Genomic DNA, 15,701 nt, shown 5'->3' with positions numbered 1-15,701 from the left:
GCGTAAAGTAAAAGCCGCTCGTTGCATGCACAGGACTGCTTGCCTTGTGAACAGGTCAAACGCTACATGGTGTGTATAGATCCTTCTGGAATTTTTATTGCTGCTTTGAGGATCCTGGTCGGAGATTGTGTTCACTTTCCCCACGAAAACCCTGAATGATAAAAAGGACCTTGCATTTCTATCGCGCCTCAGGACGTCGCAAGGCGCTTTACAGCCAATGAAGTACTTTTGAAATGTAGACATTGCTCTTCTTCAAAATAGCGCTATGGGATTTGACGGGATGGTGTAGAGGGAGCTTTACTCTGTATCTAACCCTGTACCTGCCCTGGGAGTGTTTGATGGGACAGTGTAGAGGGAGCTTTACTCTGTATCTAACCCTGTACCTGCCCTGGGGGTGTTTGATGGGACAGTGTAGAGGGAGCTTTACTCTGTATCTAACCCTGTACCTGCCCTGGGAGTGTTTGATGGGACAGTGTAGAGGGAGCTTTACTCTGTATCTAACCCGTGCTGTACCTGCCCTGGGAGTGTTTGATGGGACAGTGTAGAGGGAGCTTTACTCTGTATCTAACCCGTGCTGTACCTGGCCTGGGAGTGTTTGATGGGACAGTGTAGAGGGAGCTTTACTCTGTATCTAACCCGTGCTGTACCTGGCCTGGGAGTGTTTGATGGGACAGTGTAGAGGGAGCTTTACTCTGTATCTAACCCGTGCTGTACCTGGCCTGGGAGTGTTTGATGGGACAGTGTAGAGGGAGCTTTACTCTGTATCTAACCCTGTACCTGCCCTGGGAGTGTTTGATGGGACAGTGTAGAGGGAGCTTTGTAAAAACCTTTTATCAAGTGCACCATACAGCAACAGACGGAGGTGAGACTGTCCTCGATGTAGGCCCTGCTGTCCCTCGAATGGCCTGCTTGTTTGTCCGGTATCGGCCCTGGGCAGGATGAATGAGTAAGACAGGCCCAACACTGATCCTATGCCGGATTTCCTCAGGAAGCTATGGCCTTTACTGATCTTCATAATAATGGAACCTAAGAATCCAGAATCCTCAACAGCCCACAATGAGGAAACAATCCCCCAGGGCAAACTAATCTAATTTCAAGGTGTTACATCATATTTTAGTTGTAGCACTCTCTTGTGAGTCTGAAGGTCGAGGGTTCGAGCCCCCACTCCATAGACTTGAGCCCATAATCCAGGCCGACACTCCCGGTGCCAGTACCGAGGGAGTGCCGCACTGTCGGAGGTGCCGTCTTTCGGATGAGACGTTAAACCGAGGGCCCCGTCTGCCCCTCTCAGGTGGATGTAAAAGATCCCACAGCCACTATTGGAAGAAGAGCAGGGGGAGTTCTCCCCGGTGTCCTGGGGCCAATATTTTATGGACTCTGTAAATTTAAATCTGACCTTATCGTTTGTAAATTCTGAATATGTGTTGCGTTCCGACCTGGAGATGGGTAATGTGCAGAGCGGAGACGAGTATGGGAAGACGTTCTCTGGAACGGGGGTGGGCTCCCCTCCTGCCGGGATGATGGGAATGTTTGTCTGGAATGTGACATATCAGAGGTCACTAACACAGACTGTAATGTGAGACTGTTAGCCGCCAGCTTTGCTCAGCTCTGGTGGGCGAGAGACATGGATCTTCTGCTGCTGACCCCATGGCTCAGTCATCTCTGGAATCCGACACAGTGGTCGGAACATAAGAACGTAAGAAATAGGAGCAGGAGTAGGCCACGCGGCCCCTCGAGCCTGCTCCGCCATTCGATAAGATCATGGCTGATCTTCGACCTCAACTCCACTTTCTCGCCCATTCCCCATATCCCTTGATTCCCCAAGAGTCCAAAAATCTATCCATCTCAGCCTTGAATGTACTCAATGACTGAGAATCCACAGCCCTCTGGGGTAAAGAATTCCAAAGATTCACAACCCTCTGAGTGAAGAAATTCCTCCTCATCTCAGTCTTGAATGGCCGACCCCTTCATCCTGCGAGTATGATCCCTAGCTCTGGACTCTCCAGCCAGGGGAAATGTTGAGTAATATAAGTTGCAATGTCAGCTGGTCGTCTTGCAGAGCAGGGGTTCGGGAGATACGTCAGCCTGGCTCCTTATGTGGCAGCCGTAGCTCAGTGCCTTTGAGTCAGAAGGTCGTGGGTTCGAGCCCCCACTCCGGAGACTTGAGCCCATAATCCAGGCCGACACTCCCCCGGTGCCAGTACTGAGGGAGTGCCGCACTGTCGGAGGTGCCGTCTTTCGGATGAGACGTTAAACCAACCCTCTGAGGTGGACGTAAAAGATCCCATGGCCGCTATTGGAAGAAGAGCAGGGGGGAGTTCTCCCCGGGGCCGATATTCAACCCACAACCAACATCACTAAAAAACAGATTATCTGGTCATTTCCTGTTTGTGGGATCTTGCTGTGCGTAAATTGGCTGCTGCGTTTCCTACATTACGATGACTACACCTCAAAAGTACTTCATTGGATGTAAAACGCTTTGGGACGTCCTGAGGCTGTGAAAGGCGCTATAGAAATGTAGGAATACATGACAGTGAGATGAATGTTTTAGTTGGAGGGAGGATGTTGGCCGGGACACCGGGGAAGACTCCCCCCACCCTGCTCTTCTTCCAATAGCGACCGTGGGATTGTCCACGTCCACCTGTGAGAGGGGCAGACGGGGCCCTCGGTTTAACGTCTGATCTGGAAGACGGCACCTCCAACAGTGCAGCGCTCCCTCAGTACTGCGTTGGGGAGAGTCGGCCTAGATTGCAGGCCCAAACAATCCAACACTCTTTGTGCACCTGGAGTCACCGTTGCACGATCGAAGATGGCGGTCGTCGGGGGTATATTTTTCAGGGAGTTTGAAAGCGGAAGCCTTTGAAGGAACGAAAGACCATTGTTTGGACGGTGAGGGGGACATTTGCCTCAGTCACTGCAGGGATTTGTGAGACGATGTAAAATATGAGCTGGACAATGGAATGCGATGCTGCCAATAAATGCTAACAGAAAAATGTTCCCAGGATGAGATCAAATGCTCAGAATCCCAAGCATTCGACTGAAGAAACCAAAAGTCACATTCTGACCCCTGGGGTTGGGACAGAGGTCCTGAGATCAGCCAATCGAGGACCATCTCTCTGCTTCGCTCTTTTTACACAATTTGTTTTTGCGGACGTCGCAGTCGTAGAATTACAGGGCCGGGAGGAGGTCATTCAGCCCATCGCCCCTGAGCCAATGCTAGCTCTTCAACCCGGGGCTGGCTGCATCCAATCCCATCTCCCTGCCCTTCACCTCCAGTGAGTTACTTTTTGAAGCGTGGTCACTGTTGTAACGTGGGAAACGGGGCAGCCGATTAGCGCACAGCAAGATCCCACAAACAGCAACGTGATAAATGGCCCAGATCATCTGTTCTTGAGTGATGTTGGTTGAGGGATAAATATTGGCCGCAGGACACCGGGGAGAGCTCCCCCCTGCTCTTCTTCCAATCGGGGCCGTGGGATCTTTTACGTCCACCTGAGAGGGGCAGACGGGGCCCTCGGTTTAACGCCTCATCCGAAAGACGGCACCTCCGACAGTGCGGCGCTCCCTCAGTACTGGCACCGGGAGTGTCGGCCTGGATTATGGGCTCAAGTCTCTGGAGTGGGGGCTCGAACACACGACCTTAAGACTCAGGGGAGAGTGCTACTAACTGAGCCAAACTGACACTTAACTGGCCCAAGGCATGTGACAAGTGGGGATCGGACCTGAGCAGGGGTATGAGGGGAGGACAGGGGAAGAGGCCAAAGAGACTATCGAAGAACTAGATATTTAAGGGGCCTTTCGAAGTTAGGAACATAGGAACAGGAGTCGGCCATTCAGCCCCTCGTGCCTGCTCCGCCATTTGATAAGATCATGGCTGATCTGTGATCTAACTCCATATACCTGCCTTTGGCCCATATCCCTGAATACCTTTGGTTGCCAAAAAGCTATCTATCTCAGATTTAAATTTAGCAATTGAGCTAGTATCAATTGCCGTTTGCGGAAGAGAGTTCCAAACTTCTACCACCCTTTGTGTGTAGAAATGTTTTCTAATCTCACTCCTGAAAGGTCTGGCTCTAATTTTTAGACTGTGCCCCCTACTCCTAGAATCCCCAACCAGCGGAAATAGTTTCTCTCTATCCACCCTATCTGTTCCCCTTAATATCTTATAAACTTCGATCAGGTCACCCCTTAACCTTCGAAACTCTGGAGAATACAACCCCAGTTTGTGTAATCTCTCCTCGTAACTTAACCCTTGAAGTCCGGGTATCATTCTAGTAAACCTACGCTGCACTCCCTCCAAGGCCAATATGTCCTTCCGAAGTTGCGGTGCCCAGAACTGCTCACAGTACTCCAGGTGCGGTCTAACCAGGGTTTTGTATAGCTGCAGCATAACTTCTGCCCCCTTGTACTCTAGTCCTCTAGATATAAAGGCCAGCATTCCATTAGCCTTCTTGATTATTTTCTGCACCTGTTCATGACACTTCAATGATCGATGTACCTGAACACCTAAGTCCCTTTGGACATCCACTGTCTTTAACTTTTTACCATTTAGAAGTTGAGGAAAGATGCTGTGTGATGAGGAGGGGAGAGGTGGCAGGACAGAATTACAGAGTGGGGGGGGGGCGGGTGGTGGGGAGATGCAGGGAATGGGCAGGAGGTGCGGCTGGAGGAGGCTACAGGGGCTGGGGTTGCCAACTCCGGTTGGCCGTATTCCTGGAGGTTTCATCACATGACCACCTGCCTCCAACCGGCCACGCCCCCCCACACTCTCACCATTGGTCGCCCAACACGCCCATCATCGCCTTCCCACGGCCAATCGGAAAGCGAGCAGGCTCTTCTTTACCCGATTGGATGATTCATGCCGTCTTTATTCCCCTTCTCTGATATTTTTATAACTAATAAACAAAGTGAGCAAAGAAATGTTTTTCTCACATCTCCCCCCCATGATTGATCTCCTGGGTGTTGCTCGCAAAAGTGTCCTAGAGATTAGTCCTTAATTCCTGGAGGTCCAGGGACAATCCTGGAGGGTTGGCGACCCAATGCAGAGGTGGGTGGAGAGAGGCCATTCCCCACCCCACCCCTTTCATACCCCACCTCCTGCCTCACCCCCTTTATTTCCCTTCACACCTCTTCTCTCCCCGTCTCCCTTTTACCCACTTCAAATCCCTCCATCCCCACCTCAAACCCCCTCACCCCCTTTCAGGACTCTCTCCCACTCCCTCCCCTGGGTTCGGTTGAGTATAGAAGATTAAGAGGTGATCTCATTGAGGTGTTTAAGATGATTAAAGGCATCGATAGGGTCGAGAGAGAGAAACTATTTCCTCTGATGGGGGGAATCCAGGACAACAACAACATCCTGCATTTATATAGCGCCTTTAAAGTAGTAAAACGTCCCAAGGCCCTTCACAGGAACAAAATCAGACAAAATTTCACACCGAGCCACCTGAGGTAGGTTTTAAGGAGCGTCTTAAAGGAGGAGAGAGAGGCGGAGAGGTTTAGGGCGGGAATTCCAGAGCTTAGGGCCCAGGCGGCTGAAGGCACGGCCGCCAATGGTGGAGCGATGGAAATCGGGGGGGGGTGGGGGTGAGAAGAGGCCAGAATTGGAGGAGCGCAGAGATCTCGGGGGGTTGTAGGGGCTGGAGGAGGTTACAGAGAGAGGGAGGGTCATGGAGGGATTTGAAAACAAGGATGAGAATTTTAAAATCGAGGCGTTCCCGGACCGGGAGCCAATGTAGGTCAGCGAGCACAGGGGGGTGATGGGTGAACGGGACTTGGTGCGAGTTAGGATACGGGGGCAGCAGAGTTTTGGATGAGCTCAAGTTTACGGAGGGTGGGGGATGGGAGGCCGGCCAGGAGAACATTGGGATAGTTCAGTCTGGAGGTAACAAAGGCACGGATGAGGGTTTCAGCAGCAGATGAGCTGAGGCAGGGGGCGGAGACGGGCGATGTTACAGAGGTGGAAGTAGGCGGCCTTGGTGATGGAGCGGATATGGAGTCAGAAGCTCATCTCGGGGTCAAATCGGACGGTGAGGTTGTGAACGGTCTGGTTCAGCCTCAGACAGTGGTCAGGGAGAGGGACGGAGTCGGAGGGAATAGAGTTTGTGGAGGGGGCGTAACCTTAAAATTAGAGCTCGGCCGTTCAGGGGTGATGTCAGGAAGCACTTCTTCACACAAAGGGGGAGTGGGAATCGGGAACTCTCTCCCCCAAAAAGCTATTGAGGCTGGGGGTCAATTGGAGCTTTCAAGGCCGAGATTGAGGGATTATTGTTGGGTAAGGGGATTAAAGATTACGGAACCAAGGCAGGTAAATGGAGTGAAGATACAGATCAGTCATGATCTAATTGAATGGCGGAACAGGCTTGAGGGGCAGAATGGCCTCCTTCCGTTCCTATGTTCACACTCTTCCATCTGCCTTCTCCCCTCCATCATTCCTTGGCTCTTCATCTGGAAGGCCAAGGGTCGAGGGATGAGAGAAGATGTACCAATGAGGAGGGAAGCCTGAGCAGGCCGTGGGGGCCCCAACGCTGAGACGGACTGGGTGCCAGTTTGGAGTCTAAGGTGAGCATGTGGTCTCAGCTGGCAATTTGTAACAGCACCCTGGCACAAATCGCTGGGATTCGGGTTGCCAACTCTATTTGGGCGTATTCCTGGAGGTTTCATCATGTGACCTCCTGCCTCGAACTAGCCCTCCCGCCATTGGTCCATCCTCCAGGCGGTCCCCTCCGCCCCGCATGGCCAATCAGAAAGCGAACAGTCTTTTTGTTGCCCAATTGGATTGATCTTGACTCTCAGTCTCCAATACTTTTATAACTAATAAACTAAAATGTTCAAAAAAAAATGAAAAAAAAACACCATTTTATTTAACACCCCCTATGATTTTCCCCCCCCGGGTGTTTCTCTCACAGAAGTGTCCTGGAGATTAGTCCTCAATTCCTGGACAATCCTGGAGTCAGAAGGTCGTGGGTTCGAGTCCCCACTCCAGAGACTTGAGCCCATAATCCAGGCCGACACTCCCAGTGCCGGTACTGAGGGAGCGCTGCACTGTCGGAGGGTCAGTACTGAGGGAGCGCTGCACTGTCGGAGGGGCGGTACTGAGGGAGCGCTGCACTGTCGGAGGTGCCAGTACTGAGGGGGTGCTGCACTGTCGGAGGTGCCAGTACTGAGGGAGTGCTGCACTGTCGGAGGTGCCAGTACTGAGGGGGTGCTGCACTGTCGGAGGTGCCAGTACTGAGGGAGCGCTGCACTGTCGGAGGTGCCAGTACTGAGGGGGTGCTGCACTGTCGGAGGTGCCAGTACTGAGGGAGTGCTGCACTGTCGGAGGTGCCAGTACTGAGGGGGTGCTGCACTGTCGGAGGTGCCAGTACTGAGGGAGTGCTGCACTGTCGGAGGTGCCAGTACTGAGGGAGTGCTGCACTGTCGGAGGTGCCAGTACTGAGGGGGTGCTGCACTGTCGGAGGTGCCAGTACTGAGGGAGTGCTGCACTGTCGGAGGTGCCAGTACTGAGGGGGTGCTGCACTGTCGGAGGTGCCAGTACTGAGGGAGTGCTGCACTGTCGGAGGTGCCAGTACTGAGGGGGTGCTGCACTGTCGGAGGTGCCAGTACTGAGGGGGTGCTGCACTGTCGGAGGTGCCAGTACTGAGGGAGTGCTGCACTGTCGGAGCTGCCGTCTTTCGGATGAGACGTTAAACCGAGGGCCCCGTCTGCCCCTCTCAGGTGGACGTAAAAGATCTCAAGGCCACTATTGGAAGAAGAGCAGGGGGGAGTTCTCCCCGGTGTCCTGGGGCTGATATTTATCCCTCAACCAACATCGCTAAAAAAAAACAGATGATCTGGGTCATTATCACATCGCTGTTTGTGGGATCTTGCTGTGCGCAAATTGGCTGCTGTGTTTCCCACATTACAACAGTGAAACACTTGGCTGTAAAGCGTTTTGGGACGTCCTGAGGTGGTGAAAGGCTCTATAGAAATGCAAATTCTTCCTTTCTTTCTGTTATTGAGTGTGTAAGAGGCCTGGATTTAAACTGGGAGAGTTTGTTACAGACTGAGAAATGTGGGTCCAGTTTCGGAATCATGTCAAAAGAGACAAGCCACAATGACGGGTTCGAAATGATTCCCCAGTCTGTTTGTTTAAAGTTAAGGGCCTCGCTGGTGAGGCCCCAGGAACAATATAAACACAGCTTCCTCACAGTGTTTACTGCAACTCTGCTGAGGAAATGAATATTCCCGTCCCCCACAACTCCTGCTGCCAAGATGTTTTCCAATAAACTGTGTCCTTGTTTGAGCAGAGAGACAACGCTTTGGGGGTCATAACCCCACCCCCCCCGCTCTGACCTTCGACCTCAGTGCACCCCATATTTGCGCCTTCTTTCCGCCTGAGACTCTCTGGTTTCCCGCGGCAACAGGCACCCTGCGGCCTACGGGACAAACAGCCACCCTACTCCCGCCTGGGATGGGGCTGCCAATTCTGGTCGGAGGCGTTCCTGGAGTTTTGATCAGGTGGCGTTCTGAGCGCGCGACATCTGACCGCGTGACGCCGGATCACGTGACATCTGACCGCGTGACGCCTGATCACGTGACATCTGACCGCGTGACGCCTGATCACGTGACATCTGACCACGTGACGCCTGATCACGTGACATATGACCGGGCGACGCCTGATCACGTGACATCTGACCGGGCGACGCCTGCTCACGTGACATCTGACCACGTGACGCCTGATCACGTGTCATCCACAAATGTTATTGTATGTACCGTATAAAGATCGGGCCTCCTGTCGTTGAGTATCATTGCTCGTGGTTCCACGAAATGGGGGTGTCTCTGAAATGGGGGTCTCTGCAATGGGGGGGTCTGAAATGGGGGCCTCCAGCTGTTGTACAAGTAGTTCTGAGAACCAGAACCAGAATCATGAGCAGGGGAAGAGGGGAAACTGAGGAACACCCCGCATTACAGACCCCCCATTACAGACCCCCCATTACAGACCCCCCATTTCAAACCCACATTTCAAACACCCCCCATTACAGACCCCCCATTTCAAACAAATGTGTGTCTCAGTGTCAGCTCCTGTACATGTACAGCACACAGTGGGTAAAGGGAACGATTCACTCCTGTCTGGGACTGTACGGCCTGTGTGTGTCTCAGTGTCAGCTCCTGTACATGTACAGTACACAGTGGGTAAAGGGAACGATTCACTCCTGTCTGGGACTGTACGGCCTGTGTGTGTCTCAGTGTCAGCTCCTGTACATGTACAGTACACAGTGGGTAAAGGGAACGATTCACTCCTGTCTGGGACTTTACTGTGCTGCTCTCTGTCCTAAATCTCTTACATTTAATCTTTTATCTATGTCCCATCGTTCCCCCCAGAAACAGACTCTGTCCCGTCCCTTCATAATTTGAAGCACCTTTATCAAATCGTCCCTTAATCTCATCCCTTCTAACAAAAGCATTCAAAATATAATGATGTATCACCCGTGACTCAGTGGGCAGCATAAGAACATAAGAAATAGGAGCAGGAGTAGGCCTTACGGCCCCTCGAGCCTGCTCCGCCATTCAATCAGATCATGGCTGATCTTTGACCTCAACTCCACTTTCCCGCCCGATCCCCATATCCCTTGATTCCCCTCGAGTCCAAGAATCTATCCATCTCAGCCTTGAATATACTCAACGACTGAGCATCCACAGCCCTCTGGGATAGAGAATTCCAAAGATTCACAACCCTCTAAGTGAAGAAATTCCTCCTCATCTCAGTCCTAAATGGCCGACCCCTTATCCTGAGACTATGCCCCCTAGTTCTAGACTCTCCAGCCAAGGGAAACAACCTCTCAGCATCTGTCCTGTCAAGCCCCCTCAGAATCTTATATGTTTCAATGTGATCACCTCTCATTCTTCTAAACTCCAGAGAGTATGGGCCCATTCTACTCAATCTCTCCTCATAGGACAACCCTCTCATCCCAGGAATCAATCTAGTGAACCTTCGTTGCACCGCCTCTAAGGCCAGTATATCCTTCCTTAGATAAGGAGACCAAAACTGTACACAGTACTCCAGGTGAGGTCTCACCAAAGTCTTGTACAATTGCAGCAAGACTTCCTTACTCTTGTACTCCAACCCCCTTGCAATAAAGGCCAACATACCATTTGCCTTCCTAATTGCTTGCTGTACCTGCATGTTAACTTCCTATATTTCGTGTACAATGACACCCAAATCTCTCTGAACACCAACATTTAATAGTTTCTCACCATTTAAAAAATATTCTGTTTTTATATTCTTCCTACCAGTGAATAACCTCACATTTCCCCACATTATACTCCATCTGCCACCTTCTTGTCCACTCACTTAACCTGTCGATATCCCTTTGCAGACTCTTTGTGTCCTCCTCACAGCTTACTTTCCCACCTGGCTTTGTATCGTCAGCAAACTTGGATACATTACACTCGGTCCCTTCATCTAAGTCATTAATATAGATTGTAAATAGCTGAGGCCCAAGCACTGATCCTTGCAGCACCCCACTAGTTACAGCCTGTCAACCTGAGAATGACCCGTTTATTCCTACTCTGTTTTCTGTCCGTTAACCAATCCTCTATCCATGTTAATATATTACCCCCGACCCCATGAGCCCTTATCTTGTGTAACAACCTTTTATGTGGCACCTTATCGAATGCCTTTTGAAAATCCAAATATACTCCATCCACTGGTTCCTCTTTATCTACCCTGCTAGTTACATCCTCAAAAAACTCGAATAAATCTGTCAAACACGATTTCCCTTTCATAAAACCATGATGACTCTGCCCAATCATATCATGATTCTCCAAGTGCCTTGTTACTCTGTCCTTAAGAATAAATTTTAGTATTTTCCCTGCTACTGATGTCAGGTTAACTGGCCTGTACTTCCCTGCTTTCTCTCTCCCTCCTTTCTTGAATAGCGGGGTTACATTTGCTACCTTCCAATCCACTGGGACCGTTCTGGAATCTAGGGAATTCTGGAAGATCACAACCAATGCATCCACTATCTCCGCAGCCACCTCTTTTCAAACTCTAGGATGTAGGCCATCAGGTCCAGAGGATTTATTGGCTTTCAGTCCCATTAATTTGTCTAAAACTTTCAGAAAAAAGTCGGAGGTGCCGTCTTTCGGATGAGACGTTAAACCGAGGCCCTCTCAGGTGGATGTAAAAGATCCCACGGCCACTATTGGAAGCAGAGCAGGGGGGAGTTCTCCCCGGTGTCCTGGGGGCCGATATTTATCCCTCGACCAACATCACTAAAAAACACATTATCTGGGTCATTACCACATTGCTGTTTGTGGGATCTTGCTGTGCGCAAATTGGCTGCTGCGTTTCCCACATTACAACAGTTCAGAAAGTATTTTATCGGCCGTAAAGGGCCCGAGGTTGTGAAGGGCACTATATAAATGCAAGTTCTTTTTGTAAAATGTTGGAAGTGTGGTCTTTTAAACTCTCGGCCCTGAGACTTGAGTGCAGCTGAGATTGTATTTCTGTCCTGTGCTATGTAGTAAACAATTCCTGACTCTCCCCCCCCCCCTGATGTCCCCTCCCAAACGGCTAATTAACTCGCCCGCTTGCCATCCCAGTTATCACTGGATTTCCGCCCTTTCAACTGAGCTGCGTTCAGCTCTTCCTTCCCATCTGCGGGACGCACTGTTCGGGATAAAGTCGCAGGGCAGGAATTGCATCCCACTGATTAGCAGCTGCAGCGCGTGATCCTGCTGGGCTCTTCCTGTGCAGCCGGGGAACAGAACACTCGTCGTAAACAATGCCGGCCGCTGGCAGCTGGCGGCCGATTGTCCTGTCCCATCTCGCCGGAGAACTCAGTTAGCAATCACTGCCCCCCCTCCCCCCGTGTAATGCTGACTCGCTCTGAACATACTTTAAAGCTGCAGCTGAGGAGATGGAGTAGGGCTATGTGTGTGTGTGTGTGTGTGTGTGTGTGTGTCTGCATCTGTGTTTGTCTGCGTGCGCGTGTGTCTGTGCGTGTGTGTCTGTGTGTATATTTCTGTGTATGTGTGCGTGTGTCTGTGAGCGTGTGTGTGTATTTCTGTGTGTGTGTGTGTGTGTGTGTCTCTGTGTGTGTGTCTGTGTGTGTGTCTGTGTGCATTTCTGTGTGTGTGTGTCTGTGTGTATTTCTGTGTGTGTGTGTGTCTGTGTGTATTTCTGTGTGTGTGTGTGTCTGTGTGCATTTCTGTGTGTGTGTGTCTGTGTGTATTTGTGTGTCTGAGTGTATTTCTGTGTGTGTGTGTGTCTGAGTGTATTTGTGTGTGTGTGTGTGTGTCTGTGTGTATTTCTGTGTGTGTCTGTGTGTATTTGTGTGTCTGTGTGTATTTCTGTGTGTGTGTCTGTGTGTATTTCTGTGTGTGTATTTCTGTGTGTGCGTGTGTCTGTGTGCGTGTGTGTGCGTGTGTCTGTGTGTGTGTCTGTGTGTATTTCTGTGTGTGTGTGTGCGTCTGTGTGTATTTCTGTGTGTGTGTGTATTTCTGTGTGTGCGTGTGTCTGTGTGTGTGTGTGTGTGTGCGTGTGTGTCTGTCTGTGTGTCTGTCTGTGTGTCTGTGTGTGTGTATTTCTGTGTGTGCGTGTGTCTGTCTGTGTGTGCGTGTGTGCGTGTGTGTGCGTGTGTCTGTCTGTGTGTCTGTCTGTGTGTCTGTGTGTGTGTGTGTGTATTTCTGTGTGTGTGTGTGTGTGCGTCTGTGTGTATTTCTGTGTGTCTGTGTGTATTTCTGTGTGTGCGTGTGTCTGTGTGTGTGTGTGTGTGTGCGTGTGTCTGTCTGTGTGTCTGTCTGTGTGTGTGTGTGTGTGTGCATGGGGATGGGGGCGAGGGTAGAGGGATCGAGCTCTGTGGTTGTTTTGTGCAATTTGACAGTGGAGGAAGACAAGCGGGCTATTTTCGGACGATTCTGTAGGCCAAGAAGGAAACATTTGTTTTATTTCCTGGCCCCTTGTCCTCACTCAGCTCATCCTGAGAGATTGCAAGAAGACTCATCCCTCTGACCCCTGATCCTGCCAGCAGGACACTACCCCATGAAAGACGGGCTCACACGGCGAGGACGGGAATCGGAGAGTAATTCCCGCTCTCGTAGGGAGCCGGGGCCCGTGACCCCCTGATTTTGCTCTTTGGCAACGAGCTGGTGAAGTGAACACTGGGAAAAAATGGAGGGCAAATTCAGGCAGGTCTCGAAACAGCCGGCCCGAATCAACTGAATCGAGGGAGAGGACCGGGTGTATCTCTCCCCCTTATATCCCTTACATTGTCCCCAGGTTCAAGTAGGACAGACACCTCTTCACTACATTTAAATATCAACCAAGGAACTTGTATGATTCAGAACCCTATCACCGTGTCCAGTTCTGGGCACCGCACTTTAGGAAGGATGACAAGGCCTTGGAGAGGGGGCAGAGGAGATTTACTAGAATGGGACCAGGGATGAGGGACTTCAGTTATGTGGAGAGACTGGAGAAGCTGGGATTGTTCTCCTTAGAGCAGAGAAGGTTAAGGGGAGATTTAATCGAGGGGTTCAAAATCATGAGGGGGTTTTGATAGAGTAAATAAGGAGAAACTGTTTCCAGTGGCAGGAGGGTCGTGAACCAGAGGACACGGATTGAAGATAATTGGGGAAAGAACCAGAAGGGGAGATGAGGAGAATTTTTTTGACGCAGCGAGTTGTTCTGATCTGGAATGCGCTGCCTGAAAGGGCGGTGGAAGCAGATTCAATAGTAACTTTCAAAAGGGAATTGGATAAATACTTGAAGGGGAAAAATTTGCAGGGCTCTGGGGAAAGAGCAGAGGGAGAGTGGGACTAATTGGAGAGCTCTTTCAAAGAGCCAGCACAGGCGGGATGGGCCGAATGGCCTCCTCCTGCGCTGTATCTGTCTGTGAGTTAGTTATCGGCTCCCATGGAGCTTAATCGCCTTGTGGGGTCCGAGGCAAATTTTCCCAGTGATTTTCCCTCCTCTCCCGGAGTGGATGGACGGAGTGCCATGTCTGACCAGGAAAGGCTCATCCTTTATTGTCTCAATTCCTATGTTGGGATGCTCAACCTCAGGATGTCCCGGGGGGGCAGTGGGTCGGGGGGGGCGGGGAGGAGAGCGGGGTGGGAACGAGCTGGATTGTGGAGTCCGTGGGGACCTGACCATCAGCGAAAGAATGAGGAGGTGGCACAGCAGGATGAGGGTCACTGGATAATGGTGGAAGGAAGTTGGCTGGTAATATCACGGCTTCTTTGACCAGCGGGGAGGGAGAGAGAGCCCGTGTCTGTCTGACAGCCCCTCTCTCCCCATTGTCACAGCTGCTGCAGCTCAACCAAACAGCTGGAGTTAGTCGAACGTGAGGCCATTAACGAGTGAAAATAATTTAGTCAACTTTGATTTGTAAGTCTTACTTTGTAGACTGGTTGCAGGTCTTTAGATTGGGCACTGGGCACTGGGGACTGGGCACTGGGACTGGGCACTGGGCACTGGGTACTAGAACTGGGCACTTGGCACTGGGACTAGTCACTGCACACTAGGACCAATCAGTATTGACCCATAGAGCCCCTCCTGTCCATCACTGGTTAGTGATGAGCCAGGAGAGACTCTATGGGTCAGTACTGGTCAGTGATGGACAGGAGGGACTCTATGGGTCAGTACTGGTCAGTGATGGACAGGAGGGACTCTATGGGTCAGTACTGGTCAGTGATGGACAGGAGGGACTCTATGGGTCAGTACTGGTCAGTGATGGACAGGAGGGACTCTATGGGTCAGTACTGGTCAGTGATGGACAGGAGGGACTCTATGGGTCAGTACTGGTCAGTGATGGACAGGAGGGACTCCATGGGTCAGTACTGGTCAGTGATGGACAGGAGGGACTCTATGGGTCAGTACTGGTCAGTGATGGACAGGAGGGACTCTATGGGTCAGTACTGGTCAGTGATGGACAGGAGGGACTCTATGGGTCAGTACTGGTCAGTGATGGACAGGAGGGACTCTATGGGTCAGTACTGGTCAGTGATGGACAGGAGGGACTCTATGGGTCAGTACTGGTCAGTGATGGACAGGAGGGACTCCATGGGTCAGTACTGGTCAGTGATGGACAGGAGGGACTCTATGGGTCAGTACTGGTCAGTGATGGACAGGAGGGACTCTATGGGTCAGTACTGGTCAGTGATGGACAGGAGGGACTCTATGGGTCAGTACTGGTCAGTGATGGACAGGAGGGACTCTATGGGTCAGTACTGGTCAGTGATGGACAGGAGGGACTCTATGGGTCAGTACTGGTCAGTGATGGACAGGAGGGACTCTATGGGTCAGTACTGGTCAGTGATGGACAGGAAAGACTCTATGGGTCAGTACTGGTCAGTGATGAGACAAGAATATCACAGAGTGAGAATAAAGACTTTGAAAACGGGAATGTAGTGAGAGTGGGGAATTCCGATATAGAGGGGTGGGAGGTGTGAACTATCTGATATTTTATGTAAGTAATATAAACAGTTCAAACCTAAATAAAAAGCAAGATCTGGAACTCTGTGGAGAGACAGAAGTTATTCTGTCCACGATTCAGGTCTAAGGACCCTTCCTTAGGACTGAATAATATTACAGATGTCAACCATACCCTAATAATATCAGCACAGGAAGGGGCCAGTGATGTGTGGATCCTGCCAGATGTGGGAATCTCGAGCGCCAGGTGTTTACGCGAGCCGACATGTCGGTGGGAAGTGTCTCCAAC

At 51.0% G+C, this 15,701-nt stretch overlaps 1 protein-coding gene across 2 annotated transcripts in view; it reads left to right on the top strand.

Annotated features, from left to right (window-relative positions):
• Nucleotides 1-15,701, top strand: part of LOC137306715 (multiple epidermal growth factor-like domains protein 10) — a 196,256-nt gene that overhangs the window by 5,425 nt on the left and 175,130 nt on the right. The gene's annotated exons all lie outside the window — the stretch shown is intronic.

This window comes from Heptranchias perlo, chromosome 44 (assembly GCF_035084215.1).
Source record: "Heptranchias perlo isolate sHepPer1 chromosome 44, sHepPer1.hap1, whole genome shotgun sequence".
Taxonomy (NCBI): Eukaryota; Metazoa; Chordata; class Chondrichthyes; order Hexanchiformes; family Hexanchidae; genus Heptranchias; species Heptranchias perlo.
Note: the sequence above shows the minus strand (reverse complement) of the source record. Positions and strands in the feature narration are given on the sequence as shown.